At 37.3% G+C, this 20549-nt stretch overlaps 1 long non-coding RNA gene across 2 annotated transcripts in view; it reads left to right on the top strand.

Annotated features, from left to right (window-relative positions):
- Positions 1-20289, top strand: part of LOC132342285 (uncharacterized) — a 40043-nt gene extending 19754 nt beyond the window's left edge. The window contains exon 3 of one of the 2 annotated variants that reach the window (XR_009490601.1): positions 20121-20289. This is a non-coding gene — a long non-coding RNA (uncharacterized lncRNA). Of the gene's footprint in view, positions 1-17760; positions 17891-20120 lie in introns of those variants that run through there. The other variant, XR_009490600.1, reaches the window with a different exon arrangement.
- Positions 20290-20549: the final 260 nt, after the last annotated feature.

Below are 20549 nucleotides of genomic sequence, written 5' to 3'. Positions count from 1 at the left end.
TTGATGTATTTACTCAACAGATATTTTTGAAGACCCACTATATGTAAGTCTTTAAATTAGGCACTGGTGCAAGAAAGCCAATTAAAATCCCCACCTTTGAGAAATTCAAACTCTAGATAGCAAGAGACCTAGGAAAACTGATAAGTTCAATATAAAATGATATGAGATCCAGGTATATATAGCAAGGAACACCTTATTATTGGGAGTAATAGGACATAAAGCAAATAAAGAATAAAATTACCAGAAAATCTAAAGAAGTTCAAGAAAAATAAAATGTGATAACTTGAGAATGACAGTATGCAAGAACACAGCTATTCAACAGATATTGTAACAGGTGTTGTTTGTTTTTAGTGTTAGTGTGAAAAGATGCACACTCAGGCAATAGATCAAAATCATAACCTCTTTTAACTACAGTTTAGTTTTAAATGTAAACCTAAGCTACATCCAAATATCAATTAACAGTGCCTTATCATGGCATTCCTGCTTACATTACATCAGGAAACATCTGTCACAAAGAAGAAACAGGAAGGATGCATTGTCTTAAAGGCTGCAATTTAGAAAGGAAAAGTAACTTTTGCTACTAGCACAAACCTGGCAGTAACTTATGAATCAAGAAGTGAGGTATAACCCAATATCTGCAAAACATGTAATCACCTACCTGAGCCATAAGAAAAAACCATTTCAAACTATTTAAACTTCTGAATTCCCATAGTAATTTTGTCCCTGGAGTGGCTTAGAGGGGGCAATAGTGAATAAAGAGAAAAAGGTAAAAAGAATGAGTCTATGGAGTTAATGACATTTTGTTATCTTCCAACCGTACATTAGGAGCTACGTTGTCTTGGTTTGAAGTGAAATTAAGACTGAAAGCATTTATTTTGGAAAGGAAAAAAAAATCTATAAAAGTTTGGTTTTTAACACCAGCCCAGAGAAACTTTAGCCAAAACCATATTCATATTTTTTGAAGTGCTATCAAGTGAGTCAGCAGCACCTGCCTTAAAGCAAGGGTCAGGACAGAGGTTAGCTTGTAAGGAGAATTCTATGTAAAGGAAAGATAGTAAGCCTGATAAGAAGTATACATTTTTAAGGTTTAAATTTTAACACTGGTGCAAACCACCTGACATAGGATGAAAAGATGGCTTAAAAGGATACGATAAATCTATGTAGGAAGAGATATATTTTCCAGAAATTTGTACTGGTTAATTGGAGGTAAGCTGGGAGTACTTTGATATCTCTCAGAGGTTCTAAGTAATGGACAATGGATAAAGCATCCTGAAATGTCCCAGGCACATTCTGTAGGGAGATCTGGGAATATAGTTTCACTCTTAGAAAAGCTATAACTGAATAGAGTGTTGCTAGGTTGATGCCCCAAGTGATACGTGAATTTTACAAGGGTTTCCACAGTTTACTCTCTGAAATCTTGGACTCTCTTTCTAGAACACAACAATATAGTAGTTAAGAGCCCAGATACTGAATTCAGAAAAACCTGATTTACAGGCTAAGTCCTGGTTGTTTCCCCACATAAAAAGGGGTAATGGGGTTGTTGTGAACTTTCCATGATGTAAAATGGACAAAACATAGCACAAATCCCTCAATATAATATGAGCTTTTACATTTATTCTTATCAGATCAGATCAGTCGCTCAGTCGTGCCCAACTCTTTGCGACCCCATGAATCGCAGCATGCCAGGCCTCCCTGTCCATCACCAACTCCTGGAGTTCACTGAGACTCACATCCATCGAGTCAGTGATGCCATCCAGCCATCTCATCCTCTGTCGTCCCCTTCTCCTCCTGCCCCCAATCCCTCCCAGCATCAGAGTCTTTTCCAATGAGTCAGCTCTTCGCATGAGGTGGCCAAAGTACTGGAGTTTCAGCTTTAGCATCATTCCTTCCAAAGAAATCCCAGGGCTGATCTCCTTCAGAATGGACTGGTTGGATCTCCTCGCAGTCCAAGGGACTCTCAAGAGTCTTCTCCAACTCCACAGTTCAAAAGCATCAATTCTTCGGCGCTCAGCCTTCTTCACAGTCCAACTCTCACATCCATACATGACCACAGGAAAAACCATAGCCTTGACTAGACGAACCTTTGTTGGCAAAGTAATGTCTCTGCTTTTGAATATGCTATCTAGGTTGGTCATAACTTTCCTTCCAAGGAGTAAGCGTCTTTTAATTTCATGGCTGCAGTCACCATCTGCAGTGATTTTGGAGCCCAGAAAAATAAAGTCTGACACTGTTTCCACTGTTTCCCCATCTATTTCCCATAAAGTGATGGAACCGGACGCCATGATCTTCGTTTTCTGAATGTTGAGCTTTAAGCCAACTTTTTCACTCTCCACTTTTGCCTTCATCAAGAGGCTTTTTATCAAAACAATAACTCAGGGAAATAGCAAAGGACAGGAAAGCCTGGCATGCTGCAGTTCATGAGGTCACAGAGAGTCAGACATGACTTGGCAACTGAACAACAACAGAAATAATTCCAGGTCATGTTTTGCTTTGGCAAATATGGATACTTTCATAATTTCTTAGTACAGTGTATTGGATACCTCAATAGTATAAACTGAATAAGAATTTTGTCATATTAAATTGATAGTTGCTTAGTAGGGAATTTGGTTTAGAGAAAAGAGATTCATAAGACAAAACATTAACAGATAATGTTTCAGAGCTTATTCAGTAATTTCATTTTCATTATTACCCTTAATCTGGAGAAATACTCTGAAATTACCCTGGTGGCTCAAACGGTAAAGAATCTGCCTGTGATGCAGGAGACCCCAGGTTCAATCCCTGGGTTGGGAAGATCTCCTGGAGAAGGGAATGGCTACCCACTCCAGTATTCTTGCCTGGAGAATTCCATGGACAGAGGAGCTTAGTGGACTACAGTCCATCTGGTCGCAAAGAGTTGGACACTCAGTGGAGCTAGAGAAATTCTCTACCAATAAAGAAATGGAAGTTCAAATAGGTGAAGTTAATTGAAGTGAAGGGAAGTCGCTCTGCATATAACTTAAATAAGCAGGGTGACATTATACAGCCTTGACGTACTCCTTTTCCTATTTGGAAACAGTCTGTGGTTCCACGTCCAGTTCTAACTTTTGCTTCTTGACCTGCATACAAACTTCTAAAGAGGCAGATCAGGTGGTCTGGTATTCCCATCTCTTTCAGAATTTTCCACAGTTTATTGTGATCCACACAGTCAAAGGCTTGGCATAGTCAATAAAGCAGAAATAGATGTTTTTCTGGAACTCTCTTGCTTTTTCCATGATCCAGCAGATGTTGGCAATTTGATCTCTGGTTCCTCTGCCTTTTCTAAAACTAGCTTGAACATCGGGAAGTTCATGGTTCACATATTGCTGAAGTCTGGCTTGGAGAATTTTGAGCATTACTTTACTAGCGTGTGAGATGAGTGCAATTGTGCAGAGTACATCATGAGAAATGCTGGACTGGAAGAAGCACAAGCTGGAATCAAGATTGCTGGGAGAAATATCAATAACCTCAGATATGCAGATGACACCACCCTTATGGCAGAAAGTGAAGAGGAACTCAAAAGCCTCTTGATGAAAGTGAAAGTGGAGACTGAAAAAGTTGGCTTAAAGCTCAATATTCAGAAAACGAAGATCATGGCATCCGGTCCCATCACTTCATGGGAAATACATGGGGAAACAGTGGAAACAGTGTCAGACTTTATTTTTCTGGGCTCCAAAATCACTGCAGATGGTGACTGCAGCCATGAAATTAAAAGACGTTTACTCCTTGGAAGGAAAGTTATGACCAACCTAGATAGCATATTCAAAAGCAGAGACATTACTTTGTCAACAAAGGTCCGTCTAGTCAAGGCTATGGTTTTTCCTGTGGTCACGTATGGATGTGAGAATTGGACTGTGAAGAAGACTGAGCACTGGAGAATTGATGCTTTTGAACTGTGGTGTTGGAGAAGACTCTTGAGAGTCCCTTGGACTGCAAGGAGATCCAACCAGTCCATTCTGAAGGAGATCAGCCCTAGGATTTCTTTGGAAGGAATGATGCTAAAGCTGAAACTCCAGTACTTTGGCCACCTCTTGCAAAGAATGACTCATTGGAAAAGACTCTGATGCTGAGGGGCTTTGCGGGCAAGAGGAGAAGGGGACGACAGAGGATGAGATGGCTGGATGGCATCACTGACTCGATGGGCGTGAGTCTGAGTGAACTCTGGGAGTTGGTGATGGACAGGGAGGGCTGGCATGCTGCGATTCATGGGGTCGCAAAGAGTCGGACACGACTGAGCAACGGAACGGAACTGAACTGAAGAATCTCAGTCGTGTCTGACTCTTTGTGACCCCATGGACTGTAGCCTACAAGACTCCTCTATCCATGGGATTTTCTAGGCAAGAATACTGGAGTGGGCCGCCATTTCCTCCCCACGGTCATATAGTCAGGGCAGAGTAGAGTTGAGATCAAACCCAAGTTTTCTAAGTATGGGCAAAATATCTCTTATTTGCTAATTCATTTAACAGCTATCCTATCAGTTAACTTTTGTTTTATTAACAAATCACCTCAAAACTTAAGGTGTAAAGGAACAAACATTTATTTTTTCTCATGATTGTAAGCTGGCTTGATATTCCTATGGTCTGGGACATTTTGACTAGTGTTGGATGATTCTGGATGGCCTCACTCACAAGTTGGAAGTCTGGTAGGTGTAGGAGGTCTTAGCTGAGACAAGTCCTCTCTGCTCCATCACCCAGCAGGCTAGCTTGGGCTGCTCTTCCCCAGGGCTCTCTCATGGAGCTGGAGTGGGCAGATAGCAAGCCCCAAAGGCATGTTTCATCATTCTGTTTGCATCATATTTTTCATTGCCTAAAACTGGTCATATGGCAAGTCCCGAGTCCCTGGGTCCAGGGAAACATGAAGAAATTAAATTCCTGGTAGTAAACTTGACAAGATTTAATATCCCAGAACTCTGTATGGCCTAAATCTAGGTGATCCATGGCCTAAATCTAGGTGATTCACATTCAATTTTTTTTTCAATTTTCAGTATTTTCCAGATTTTTAAAAAATGATCATTTATTACTTTTATAATAACAAAATAGACATTTCTTAAATTATTTAGAGAATTGACCTATTTTCTAGAAAGCCACAAGTCCTGGTTTTGAGCTCATATCTTTTGAAATGGGAATTAGACTCCTATCTAACCCACAATAGGTTATGGTACTGTTAGTGCTCTGCCATTCTCATCTTACTGCTTATACACTCTTCTCATGTCCTTAGAAAGGATAAGCTCCTATTCATCTTCCATTTTTCTGCTTAAATGACACTTCCTCTTGGAAGCATTCTTTCATTGTCTCAACATGGATCATATGCCCTTCTTAAGTGTTTTGAGAATACCTCAAATTTCCTCTATCATGCAATTTATATTTCTATATTCTTCAGTTAAGTTTATTGTATTTCCCCCATTACATTATGAAATCAGACTGAAGTTAAGGGAGATACTGGTCTCATTCATCCTAGAATCCCCATTCCCTAGCTTAATGCTTGACACATGTATATGAGACATTTGGTAACTAATCCTTAATTTGCTCACTAAATATACTCTTATCAGCTAGTACAATGGAAAGGAAATGACAATAAACCATATAAAATATCTTGGTTCTAAATGCATTGTATACATTGGAGAACATTTTACTTCTTAGCCATGCTGATGTAGGCTACTGTTAAATTAGAATTCAACAAGTGATAGTAGGAACATGTGAACATTCAGAGTGATCAAGACTAGAAATGAAGACTGTATGAAGACAGGTGGGTAACACAGTATCGATTTTAGAAGGCATGATTTCCCAGAGAACTCCAGAAAAAAAAAAAATACGCATGACTTGTTGGGAAATTTTTTCTTCAGTTTTTAAAGAGCCAAATGCAAATAGCTCATAGGCATCTACCTTCTATTCACTTATATCAAGACAAGAGTAAAAATTTTCCTGATAGCTTAACCCAAGAGATAATTCCAAAATTAAATAAATAATTCTAAAACTCAGTTTGGGTAAACTCCGGGAGTTGGTGATAGACAGGGAAGCCTGGCATGCTGCAGTCCATGCGGTTGCAAAGAGTCAGACACAACTGAGCAATTGAACTGAACTGACTGATACAAACTTACTTATTAAATATATCTAGTTTATGAGTTCCATATATATACAACGAAAATAGCTTAAAGCAACATAAACGTATTTTTAAATTACCCAGAAACCATTTATTAATAATCTGAAACTGTGTAAAGCATTGTAGACACTTTTACTTAAGGAAAAGTTTTTAGTAGGCTACTGTTTCATGAGACATAAAGAATTATGTGTTAGTAATAGAATTTTTTCCACAAAGGAATTAATCAATTAAATTGGAAATTCTGTCCAAAAACGTTTGCCTCTGGTGAATCTTCCTATCTAATTATAAAGTAATTAAACCCATGGGCTTTGGACTAAGAGTGAATTTGGAGTTCTCAGTCTCTCTCAGTCTCATTTTTTCATTTGCATAATACCTTAAAAATAAAGAATATCATTCCTTCACTCAGTTAATGTTTATTGAATATCCACTACTTAGTAAACATTATCTAGCAATAAGCAAGATACACACAGGCTACTATACTCAACTTACCACCGAATGGAAGAGATTTCATTAGTGAAAATGTGTGACAAAGCACTTAGCATAGTGCTGTGCACATAATAAACACTCCATAAATGTTAATCATTATTTGGGTTGTTATTCCTTCTCAAAGAATACTACATGCTATCATAGACTTATGGAAAATAGAGGTGGATGTCAATTCAGTTGCATACATATGTATACCCACACACATAGGCTTTCACACACACAAATGTATATACACAAGCAAGTCAAAGATTCTGTAGTCTCCACTACAATTCTTCATTTTAAAGGTATAAAATCCAATACAGTTTTTTTTTTTTTTTCTTAGTACAGAGACTTAGGATTCAAGGTAATTTAGTGAAGACTTTAAATGAAGTTGGAATAGTGATTCATAGGTCAGAAGTGGGTGGCAGGTGACAGAGGGGGAAGGCCTCCAGCAGAAAAGAGACTTAGCACAGGTTTCCCATTCAGAATGCCATGAGGCATTACTTCTTTTGTATTTTAACCTATGGTGATGCATAAGTCACATTACTACACATCTCTATCTATGAAAGTACTTATGTTTAGAGAATTCCTTAAAAGAAAACTTGTCAAGCACCCCCAAAACCAATGAAACCAAAGGTTAAGTCAATTTTAAGAGTCTTTATGTTTTTTTAAGCAGAGACATTACTTTGCCAACAAAGGCCTGTCTAGTCAAGGCTATGGTTTTTCCAGTGGTCGTGTATGGATGTGAGAGTTGGACTATGAAGAAGGCTGAGCACCGAAGAACTGATGCTTTTGAACTGTGGTGTTGGAGAAGACTCTTGAGAATCCCTTGGACTGCAAGGAAATCCAACCAGTCCATTCTGAAGGAGATCAGCCCTGGGATTTCTTTGGAAGGAATGAGGCTGAAGTTGAAACTCCAGTACTTTGGCCACCTCATGTGAAGAGCTGACTCATTGGAAAAGACTCTGATGCTGGGAGGGATTGGGGGCAGGAGGAGAAGGGGACGACAGAGGATGAGATGGCTGGATGGCATCACTGACTCGATGGACATGAGTCTGAATGAACTCCGGGAGTTGGTGATGGACAGGGAGGCCTGGCGTGCTGCAATTCATGGGGTCACAAAGAGTCGCACACGACTGAGCAACTGAACTGAATTGAACTGAACTGAAGAGTCTTTAAGCACAATCTTTATGCTTAAAGATTCTTAAAGAATCTGTTGCCTCTTGCTTTATCAAGAACTATGTAACTTTTACAACATAGCTTAATGTTAGAGATTCTGTGCTATAAAGAATGTAGTCATTTGTCTAAAATGTGTGCTGAATGTCTTTAGTAATTTGGAATTATACAGAGCAAACCAAAAAATATATTTTAAAATCTGTACATTATTAAATCAAAGATACTCATAATTTTTCACTGCTTTTATCCTATTATGTTCATGAATTGTATGAATGTCTGAGCAAAAGTTCTCTGCACTATGATATCACTACAGAAGTGCTGGGTTGTCTTCCCATACTTAATTTAACTTCTGTAAATTGTATGAAATATATTTAAGGGATGTAAATTATTTCAGTTCAGTTCAGTCACTCAATCATGTCTGACTCTTTGTGACCCCATGGACTTCAGCACACTAGGCTTCCCTATCCATCACCAGCTCCTTGAGCTTGCTCAAACTCATGCCCATTGAGTCAGTGATGCCATCCAACCATCTCATCCTCTGTCATCCCTTTTCCTCCTGCTTTCAATATTTCCCAGCATCAGGGCCTTTTCCAATGAGTCAGTTCTTCACATCAGGTGGCCAAAGTACTGGAGCTTCAGCTTCAGTATCAGTCCTTACAATGGACTGATTTCCTTTAGGATCGATTGGTTTGAGCTCCTTGCAGTCCAAGGAACTCTCAAGAGTCTTCTCCGACACCACAGCAAAAGCATCAATACTTTGGCACTCAGCCTTCTTCACAATTTATTCACAAATTTCTTCACAAATTATTTACCTCAATAATACAGTGAAGCCTAATAACTTACTTTGAGAATCTTCAGAGTCTGAATAATAATAATATTAACATTAATAAATACTAGAATAAACCTTGTTTAGTCTGAATATACTGAACAAAAGCACCACTTGTTTCTAAGCAAATATCATACATTAACTACATAGGTACAGAACAGTGAGTTACATCAACCAGCATGAAATTATATATAATGTAGATGGGATAAATTGTGAAATTTCTTTGCCACTCACTTTTAATAAGGTCAAGGAAGGAGTATTAAGTGGGTAAGTAATGTTTTCCCTCTTATAGTCAGCATAATACATCTATTTCATATAAAATCATTGAAGGTAAATGCTTAATACATTAGGTATTACTGAAGTTATTTTTGGCAATTTAGCTATTTAGACATGATATTAAAGACATTTTGAAAAGAAGTAAAAACCAAATATAAATATGAGTGTGCTTAGTATAAATCTACCCAATGAAGTAATACCAATAATAGATTTCATTCACTTATGACAAAGAAGAAAAGTCTGTATATTAATTAAACAGCCAAGATGAATGGTGGGCATAGTGTGTGGCCCTCAGTTGACTAGATCCTGTAGATGATTCAGAGCTAGGATATTTATTTTTCAGTATACACCGAGCACTAGCTAAATGACAGACACAGTGCTAAGCACTGAGTATAAGCAGGAAACATAATAACAAAATCCTTATGCACTACAAGTCTGGTAAGACTGATGAGTAAACAGGAAATTGAAATTTAATGAGATATGTACTGGAGCACAGGAAATTCAGGATTACATTGGGGAAGATGAATAAGTAAAATCTAGAAATAAGGAAGAGCTTGGCATATGTTTGAAAAGTTCAGATAGAAAATGTGAGAACACAGATTTATCTGGGGCAGAGGTTAGAAGGTCGTGTTTAAAGAGAAAGTATTAGCAAGATAAAGTGAGGTAAGCTCATCAGAATACTAAACCCAACCCAGAAAATATGAACTCGATGTTGTAGGCAAGTCAAGTATGGAGTGACAGGTTTAAAGTTTCTCTTAATATCAGTGCCACAGTGATGGTCCCATGATAGAAAAACAATGGAAAAGACCAGAAAATCATGCGATAGTATCAAGGCTGGGGTGTTGAAAGCCTGGGCTTTTGTGAATAATGAGAGGGGAAACAAAGAAACCCAGAGATTTTTCAAAAGAAGAATCAAAAGGCAAAGTGACATACTGGATTCTGGGTATGACAAAGAGAGAAGAATGAGGGACAATGCTATGATTTAAGTTCAGGGACCTAGACATATGAGAGAGATACTGCATACAATTTTATCTAGAAAGTGAGAGCAGTTAGGGGAGCAAAATTCTGAATTCATTTAGTATGCAGTGAATTTACATGTTATCCACAGTTCAATCCAACCCATACTATTGCTAGCTGAGAATAAACTCAGGAAGAAGACACACAGGTGAGGCAGGCTAAAGATGGCATTTGGGAATTATCTACATAGTGATGAGAAATGAAGCTGTGAATATCTGTAAGAACAGCAAAGGCTCAGGCAGAGGAAAGATTCAAGAAGAATATGTTCTCAAATATCAAACATTTAAGTGCATTGAAGGAACATAAGAGCAAAGGTACAGTTATTGGCTTTAGGGACATAAAGGTCACTTGTAATCTTTCGATAGTATTCTCAAGAGTTCATAGGGTTGGAAGAAAGCAGAATCCTACCTCTCATAGTTAAAATGAGTCAGATTGGAAGTGGAAGCAATGGAAAAAACTTAAGATTTCGATAACAAATGCAAAGATTAAAAAGTAGCTATAGTCACTCAGACAGTAAAGAATCTGCCTGCAATGCAGGGGACCCAGGTTCAATTCCTGGGACAGGAAGATCCCCTGGAGAAAGGATAGGCTATTCACTCCAGTGTTCTTGGGCTTCCTGGTGGGTGAGATGGTAAAAAATCTTGGCCTACAACGAGGGAGACCTGAGTTTGATCCCTGGGTTGGGAAGATCCCCTGGATGAGGACATGGCAACCCACTCCAGTATCCTTTCCTGGAGAATCCCATGGACAGAGGAACCTGGCAGGCTACAGTCCATGGGCTCACAAAGAGTCAGACACGGCTGAGCACTAACACCTTCAGAAGAAGTAATAATGTCAAGGGAGGTGTTTGTTGTTTTAATAGCAGATATAGTTGAGTGTGTTTGGAAGCCATCTTTATAATAAAGAAAATTAGTTGGGCATCAAAAATATAAGGATGAATAAATCATGAGGGTTGCCCTCAAGGAATTAACAATCCAGCGGACTCTTCTCTGAAGACCCCATATGAATTCATGAGAAGATACTAAATTGATGATGAAGGAATATGACAAAGTTTGCAGGAATATTAAGTTTGAAACATAAGAAGCAATATTTTCACTACAAATGAGGGGGAGAAAATGGAATATGGGTGAATGTTTCCAGGAAAAAAGAATAATAAGTGAGAGAATAGTTTTGTGACATTTGATAGGTGAATAAAAGGTGTGATGTGATGACAGGCATGATCCTGATGAAACTCCATAGAATGAATCTATAATTGTCACACTCTTGTGCATTTTCTTTCATCAGTATTCTATGGCCTGACAGCCAAAACAGTGAGTAAGCAGAGGGGATAATAGATGTTTGGGGAATAAGAAGCATCTTTGAAGATTAAAAAGAACATGCAGCGATCTACAGCTGGATTACACACATAAATAAAGCAAAGTGTAGCAATTCTAGTATGGGAAATGATGTGCCTAAAAGACTAATAATATAGTAGGGTTAATATCATTGCTGCTAATTGGCATAAATAAAAAATATGAAATATGATTACGGTAGAAGTCTCAATGATTCAGATATGAATGTGGCATGTTATTTAGAACTTGAGAAGTAATAAGAATAGCTTTTCAGCTATGTTTAAGAGTTCATATCTATTTCTGTTAAGTGTGGTTCTCAGTTCTCACAAGGCAAATGACTCTGTGGTTGAAAAAAGACAAAAATGAATGACCCAGTATCAAACACCTAAGATGGGCCTCTGTACCATGACTTGGCTTTCCTTTTGGAGGAAGACCAGAGCCAGAATCCTCAATGACAAGATCAGGAGTAAGAAGAGCTCTCCTACTAACCAGGTCTCCTGATACTGAAGGACAGAATCACTGTATCAGCCTTGTTAAACTTCAGTCTCGAATTATACACAAAGCTGTACTCCATAAGAAGAAGAAATAAAGCATCTAGAGGGCAAAATATAGAGTCCTGCTCTTGGTAGCTCTCTAAGTTAGATATGTTTGGTGGCAAAGAGAAAAAATCAAAAATAAAGTTAATAACAGATGTCCTTTAAAAACAGATGTAATCATGAAACACACATTCATTTATAACTGGAAAATGAAAAGAGTAGACATCAGAGAGGATGAGTGAGAGAGCTACAGATTCACTGGTGGAAATGTATTCCTTTCTCTTGCTCAGAATTGTCTTCTCTTTCTGTTTCTTGCTGCTGATTTTCTATTTTTCCTCTAGTCGATCTCTCTGAAAGTGGTTTTTTTCTGCATCTTTGAATATGGTCAATCATGAGTAGACCACCATCTCGCCAGTTAACTAATTCACATTCTCTCTGTAACTAGAAGAGATAATCTAACTGGAATCTAGGGTTTTGGACAGGGAGTTTTCTCAAGAAGGGGTGTGGAGGAAGTGAACACTTAGTATCTCTAGTAGATTAGTCCAGAGCTGCATCAAGAATACAGAATCAAGACTATGTCTAAACAGAACAATTGACTTTAGCGTTTAAGTAAAATCATTCTGGAGCAGACAGTCCACAGAGCATTAACTAAAAGATTTTCATGAATATATACCTTATGGTTTGGGCTTTCCAGGTGGCTCAGTGGTAAAGAATCCACCTGCCTGTGCAGGACATGTGGGTTCGATCCCTGGGCCAGGAAGATTTCCTTGAGAAAGAAATGGCTAACCCTTTCCAGTGGTCTCCCCTGGGAAATCACATGGACAGAGGAGCCAGGTGGGCTACAGTCCATAGGGTTCAAAAGAGCCAGATACAACTCAGTGACTAAAACAACAACAACAATACCTTATGGTTTGGGTTGGGTTAGAGGAACCAACAGGATACTGTGGTAGGTTGTCCTGAGTTTTTCCTGAGTTATGATATAAAAATTATAAGAATAAACTGGAAATATATAAGCTCACAGACTGAGTATACATCTTTTCTTCAGATAGCTTTAAATAACCTACTTTTTTGAGGATTCTAAGTTTGTATTTTTCAATCAAGTATTATCACTACACAAATCCCTTTTGGCTTTCAAATGTGGCCAAGTGACAGAGTGGAAAATATTGGTTACAGTTCTATAGAAGAAACCAACAGAGTACAGCCACATATATTCACATACTACAAGCTTCTTCCTATTCTGGGGCTTCATTACTTTATCAATTGACACCTGTGTTTTAAGCTTCAATCCAAATAAGGCTTCCACTTAGCTATATTCAAAGAAGGTACAATTTGTTCCATAAAAGTAATTTATATTTAAGAAAGCTTAAACACGGCCACCACTTCCACCCCCTCTTCAATCTTGATCCAGGCAAGAGGCTGGTTTTAAACTGGATCCTCACACTTGAGTCAGATCTTTATAGGAACACAGCAAGACAGGAAACTTGTCCTGTGTGAATCATATCTTCTCCAATTGTGTTAACCTGTAAAGATGGCGAAAAATGACTGAGTGCCTCATACTAAAACTACTGGCCAAATCCCTCTCAGCTGATTTCAGAAAAATGTATATTATGGTCTTTAAAAATCCTTCCTTTGTAGAGTATTGCTCCAAGCAAGCAGCCCATTAACTATGGCAGGAAATCGTATCATGGGAACTTGGAAGTAATAGACTGGTTACAAGTTTACAGTTATATCCTATGGACTGACTTGTGTAACACTAGAATTCATATGTTGACACCTTAACATCCAACCTCATATTTGGAGATGTTGTTCAGTTGCTCAGTCATGTCTGACTCTCTTTGCAACCCCATGGCCTGCAGCACCTAGACTTCTCTGTCCTTCACCATCTCCCGGAGCTTGTTCAAACTCATGTCCACTGAGTCGGTGATACCACTCAGCCATCTCATCCCCTGTGGTCCCTTTTCCCTCCTGCCTTCAATCTTTCCCAGCATCAGGGTCTTTTCCAGTGAGTCAATTCTTTGCATCAGTGGCCAAAGTATTGGAGCTTCAGCGTCAGCATCGGTCCTTCCAATGAATATTCAGGGTTGATTTCCGTTAGGATTGATTGATTTTATCTCCTTGCAGTCCAAGGAACACTCAACACCAATTCTCCAATACACTTACAAAGCCTCAATTCTTTGGCACTCAGCCTTCTTCATAGTCCAATGTTCACATTCATACATGACTACTGGAAAACCCATAGCTTTGACTACACAGACCTTTGTTGGCAAAGTACTGTCTCTGCTTTTGAATACGATGTTTAGGTTAACTTTTCTTCCAAGGGGCATCTTTTAATTTCATGGCTGCAGTCACCATCTGCAGTGATTTTGGAGCCCAAGAAAATAAAGTCTCTCACTGTTTCCATTGTTTCCCCATCTGTTTGCCATGAAGTGATGGGACTGGATGCCATGATCTTAGTTTTCTGAATGTTGAGCTTTAAGCCAGCTTTTTCACTGTCCTCTTTCACATTCATCACGTGCCTTTTTACTTTCTGCCATAAGGGTGGTGTCATCTGCATATCTGAGGTTATTGATATTTCTCCCAGGAATCTTGATTCCAGCTTGTGCTTCATCAAACCTGGCATTTCTCATGATGTACTCAGCATATAAGTTAAATAAGCAGGATGACAATATATAGTCCTGACATATTCCTTTCCCAGTTTTGAACCAGTCTGTTGTTCCATGTCTGGTTCTAACTGTTCCTTCTTGACTTGCCTACAGATTTCACAGGAAGCAGGTAAGATGGTTTAGTATTTCCATCCCTTTTAAGAATTTTCCATAGTTTTTTATGATATACACAGTCAAAGGCTTTAGCATAGTCAATGAAGCAGAGGTAGATGTTTTTCTGGAATTCTCTGGCTTTTTTTTTTATGATCTAATAGACGCTGGTAATTTGATCTCTGGTTCCTCTGCCTTTTCAAGCTGTTTCTCCAGCTTGAACATCTGGGAGTTCTCACTTCATGTACTGTTGAAGCCTAGCTTGGAGAATTTTAGCATTACTTTGCTAACATGTGAAGTGAATGCAACTGTGTAGTAGATGGAACATTCTTTGGTATTGCCCTTCTTTGGGAATGAGATGAATACTGACCTTTTCCAGTCCTGTGGCTACTGCTGAGTTTTCCAAATTTGCTGGCATATTGAATGCAGCACCTTAACAGCATCATCGTTTAGGATTTGAAATAGCTCAGCTAGAATTCCATCACCTCCACTAACTTTGTTAACAGTGATGCTTCCTAATGCCCACTTGACTTCACATTCCAGGGTGTCTAGTTCTAGGTGAGTGATCACACCACTGTGGTTATCTGTGTCATTAAGATTTTTTTTTTTTTTTGTATAGCTCTACTGTGTATTCTTGCCACCTTTTAATATCTTCTGCTTCTGTTAGATCCATACCGTTTCTGTCCTTTATTGTGCCCATCTTTGCATGAAATATTCCCTTGGTATCTCTCATTTTCTTGAAGAGATCTCTAGTCTTTCCAATTCTATTGTTTTCCTGTATTTCTTTGCATTGTTCACTTAGGAACACTTTCTTATCTCTCCTTGCTATTCTCTGGAACTCTGCATTCAGATGGGTATATCTTTCCTTTTCTCTTTGGCCTTTTGTTTCTCTTCTTTTCTTAACTATTTGTAAGCCCTCCTCAGATAACTATTTTGCCTTTTTGCATTTCTTTTTCAGGGGGATGATCTTGATCGCCACCTCCTACACAATGTACAAATCTCCTTCCATAGTTCTTCAGGCACTCTGTCTATCAGATCTAATCCCCTGAATTTGTCACTTCTACTGTATAATTGAAGGGATTTGATTTGGGTCATTCCTGAATTGCCTAGTGGTTTTCCCTACTTTGTTCAATTTAAGTCTGAATTTTGCAATAAGGAGTTCATGATCTGAACCACAGTCAGCTCCCAGTCTTGTTTTTGCTGACTGTATAGAGCGTCTCCATCTTCGGCTGCAAAGAATGTAATCAGTCTGATTTCAGTACTGACCATCTGGTGATGTCCATGTATGAGTTGTCTGTTATGTTGCTGGAACAATTTGTTTCCTATGACCAGTGCATTCTCTTGGCAAAACTCTGTTAGCCTTTGCCCTGCTTCATTTTGTACTCCAAGGTCAAACTTTCCTGTTACTCCAGATATTTCTTAACTTGCTACTTTTGCATTCCAGTACCCTATGATGACAAGAACATCTTTTTTGGTGTTAGTTCTAGAAGGCCTTGTACGTCTTTATAAATCTTTTTATTTGGAGATAGAGTTTTTATTGAAGGTTAAATTAAGCCAAACGCGTGGATACTTAATTTGATAGGACTGGTGGTATGAGGAAGAGAAAGAGGAGAGATTACTCTCTCTCCATGTATTTGTATCAATGAAAAGCCACTTGAGCACACATTTAGCTAGAAGGCAGGCATCTTCAAGTCAAGAATTGTCCTCACAAAACCCAACCATACTGGCACCCTGATCTTGAACTCAGTTGCTCCCAAATCACAAAAGTTGATACTAATCACCAAAAGAAAGAAGTTTAGCATAAAGAAAATTGTGAACTTGCAAATTCTATGGTGGCCTTTATTAGTTGTTAATTATAAACATGTGCTACAGTTGGCTACTTTGTGGATATATTTTCTTATAGTTGCAAAATACATAAAATATAGCTCCAAAGATAATTATACCTTGAACTGACACTTTATGGAAATAATTTTGATTTATGAGAATACCCAATAGCTCTAAATTTAAGATAACTGAATTAATCATAAAGTGATTTTTATTTTGGTAAGATTAAACATGAAGATGAAGTCATTATTATATTATTAATTTATATACTACAAAGATGCAATTAATGTTTGTGATTTTTTAATTTACAAGTTACAAATACCAGTAAAGCCTGCTGCTAATTTGGGCCTTTGGTTTAGCACTTTGGTTGCTTCTTTTTACATAATGCCACCTAACTTAATTCAGAGGAGAATTTCTAAATATTAATAGAGAAGGTAATTTTAGAAATTTAATTAGTGATCCCTCCCACACCACTGATTAAGTTTGGGTTTGTATCATTGATTTTCCAAAAAAAAAAAAAGAAATTATCTCTAAAAATTCCATGAGCTAAAATGAACAAATAAAATAAGTAAAATAATTTATCATTATAGCATCCGTTTATACTACACATCTTTCTTAAAATAGGTCAGGTTTATCTCTGCTATTTGTTAATAAAAATGGAGTTATGGAGTTTTTTAAATGGAGTGTTTCTTTCCAAGGCTGCATAGTGTTTCATCAAGGTCTTATAATGCTACCTGTGTGATGTCAGATGAGGAGAAAACATGAAAATTTTTTTATATGCTTTGATCTCAAAAGAAGATATGTGTTTTCATACTTTCCTGAACTAGAAGTACTTTAGAAAGAGGGCAACTCTAACTATTTTTAATTATTTTTATTTAAAAGGAACACATTGACCTTGGAATATTGAAAAATAATTACTCCATGGATATGTTAGGATACTGATTATAGTGTCACCTCAGATCGCCTTTTAAAAGTTAAAAAAGAAAGAATTTACAATATTCCTCCTTTTATATATTCAAGAAAATATTTATTGAGTACCAACCAAGTGTTAGGCTATATGCTAGGAAAGGAAGAGTCAATAATGACTAAAAAAGACTTGATTTCTATGCCTATGGAACTAATGACTTACTGGGGAAGAATGGCACTAGTTAAGTAATCATATAAATCAATATAAAATTGCAGATATGGTAGATTTGCTGTGAAAGAAAGGTTATCTGGTACTCTGAGAATATTTTGGGTTAAGAGAAAAACACTGAAGTATCTTGAAGTAGAAAATATCTGGGCAAGGAAGCTTCTCATTAAGGAAATGAGAAGGGGCCTTGATGAACTATGCCATTTATCTTTATCCTAAATTTATTTTAATCCTAAAAATAATGCAAAACATTTGAAGGATTTCAAGTAAGTGGAGATAAATGACTGATGTGTTTACATTTGCATTTTAGAAACACGTGTAGCCTGAAGAATAGATAAGAAGAAGAAAGTTTAGATATAGGCAAACCAGTCAAAAAGTTATTCTGGAAGTCCAAAGGAGAAATCTAATTATACAGTTCAAGGTATTCATAATAAAGGTGGGGGATGGGGGTGGGGAGGAGAAATGGAAAACCGACAAAATTTCATGGTGGATCGGATGTTTAGAAACCATAAAAGTAGATTTTGCTGCCATAAGAGATTATAAAGTCAATGTTAAAGTAGATAAAGTAGTAAAGAAAATCTACTCAGATTATGAAAACTTTCTCAGCTTTCATGTCAATGAGATAAGCATCCCATGGTGTGAATAAATGATTCTTCAGTATTAACATTTTCAAACCTATAAGGACTCCAAACAAACAGCACTATCCTTTTTCCTGATTCATTAAAGCACTGCTTTCTTGGTCTACAGAAGTCTTTCACAGTCTGTAGTCCCCATCTGTAATTTTTGTCTGAATTCATTCTGTAGAACTTATTCCACTCCCTGAGTGAAAATTATCCCTAATTTGAAGGACTCACTTAGGACTTACTTTCACCAGGGGACTGACATTTCATAGGGGAAGTTAACCCTTGAATGCTGAAGATTTCAGTTTGGTAGGCAACCCAGCAAAGTAGCCCATAGACTTTTATAAAATAGATTGTGTGTACTACCCTCAAAAATGGTCACATATCTAAGCACAGCCTGAAAGTCTGATGTGTTTTCAAGAAAACTCTTCTTTGAATTAATTCAATATACCTTCTTAAGGGCTTCCCTGATAGCTCAGTTGGTAAAGAATCCACCTGCATTGCAGGAGACCCCAGTTTGATTTCCGTGTTGGGAAGATCCACTGGAGAAGGGATAGGCTACTCACCCCAGTATTCTTGGACTTCCCTTCTGGCTAAACTGGTAAAGAATTCACCTGCAATATGGGAGACCTGGCTTGGATCCCTAGGTTGGGAAGATTCCCTGGAGAAGGGAAAGGCTACCCACTCCAATATTCTGGACTAAAGAATTCCAGGGACTATGGTCCTTGGAGTCACAAAGAGTTGAACAGGACTGAGTGACTTTCACTTTCATATATCTTCTTGGTCAATATTGGGAATTTTGACGTGAGTTTTGAATCCATGGACAAAAACTAAGAAGGTAACATAATGAATTAAGTAAGTTTTATAATATTGGATTCAACTTCAGTTTTTAATTGAGATTCTCTTTTCCTTTTAATAGAGTAATTGTTTCCAAAATAAATCAAGGCATGGTCTCAATTATTCACAGCACTTCAATAATCTGTTTATCCTAATGGTCAAAATTAGGCCCTTAACAATTTTTGTATGAATAGTCTGACTGCTGAAGACCTGTATATGAATTCACAAAGATAAATTCTCCCATTCATTTTTAAGTTTTTCAGTATGACTTTTCTCTCAAGACAAACCCTCTTATAAAATCAAAGGAAATAATAAAACTGTCAGATGTCACATTGGCTTTCTTGTCAACCCATTCTGCCCTGTCCTTTTTCCTGGGGTTTGATTTCTTCTAAAGAATAAATTTTGAAACTTGAATTCAAAACAGGAAAGCTAAATTCTTATTGCAAGTTCTTAAGTATTTAAGAAGTATATAGATACGTGTGTAAAAATACAGATTATGTACTTTATGTACAAATATTTTCCATTCAGTCCTCTTACAAGAATAAAGTGTAAGCAATTTTCATTTATCCCAGTTTTCTTATATTTGTGTCTTCGTCTGAGAACACCCACCGTCTGACAGTGCTGCTGACATGTCACCCCCAATATGACAGTTTCATTATTTTATCCATTGGCTGAGGGTTGGACAAGTCCAATATATTCTAAGTTTAAATAAACTTCAGCTTAGAAAACTTAAGAGAAAAATACCATTTTATAGTAAAAGAATTCCAATCAAAGATCTTAGGGAAGATATAAATTAAAAGAAAAGCCACAAATATTGACATTGAAAACCTAATACCCCATCAACTTTTATGTAAACTGTTTCCCTATTTTAAATTTTATATGCACTTTTTGCTTCTCGTGGCCTCTTGAATTTTTCTAAGTTTTGTGAAGTTGTTTTTGTTTTGTTTTTTTTGTGTGTTTGTTTTGTGTTTTCTGTTTGTGGTTTTTTTCCCCTTTAGTTCTTTACTATTAATAGCACTTCTTGGATTTCTTTTCCTGGTATTTAATTTTTGCTTGCTAAACAAACCTAGAATGTATATTAATAGATCTCCATTATAAAGGTAATATAGACTCATTATATAGATGTGAAATATAGAGACAAGTAGTAGAAAGAAGTATCTATTGTTTTAACACTAAAAGATAACCAACATTGATCCTTTTCTTATAATTTCAGAATCACTGGGCCCAGAAGACACTTGAGAAATCATTTCAAATATACTATACTATGTCCTCTATAAAGACCAAAGGTGGAAATTCTGCCACTACACTCACACATTTTTAAGGCCAAACAATAACCTTGAATAGGAAAAAATGAATTTTAGTAGTGACTGTTACTTATTTTGCCAATGAATAAAAAACTTCAGGATAACAAAGCAATTGACTAAGGAAAAACAGCTTGTACTGGCCTGAGAAATGAAAGATAGTTTGCCTGGACTTCCCCCCTGTCATTTTCCTATAATCACAAGGCATGGAGTGTTTTCTATAGCAAAAGTTAAACTTATCTGACCAAAAGTTAAATCATCTGAGCAAATTTTCTATAATACAGATTTCCTGGGTCACATAATTATTCAATAAGTGAGAATATCTAGGGGACAAACACACA

Source organism: Bos taurus, chromosome 15 (assembly GCF_002263795.3).
Source record: "Bos taurus isolate L1 Dominette 01449 registration number 42190680 breed Hereford chromosome 15, ARS-UCD2.0, whole genome shotgun sequence".
NCBI classification, from domain to species: domain Eukaryota; kingdom Metazoa; phylum Chordata; class Mammalia; order Artiodactyla; family Bovidae; genus Bos; species Bos taurus.
The sequence above is the reverse complement of the archived record's forward strand: the minus strand, read 5'-3'. Positions and strand labels throughout refer to the sequence as shown.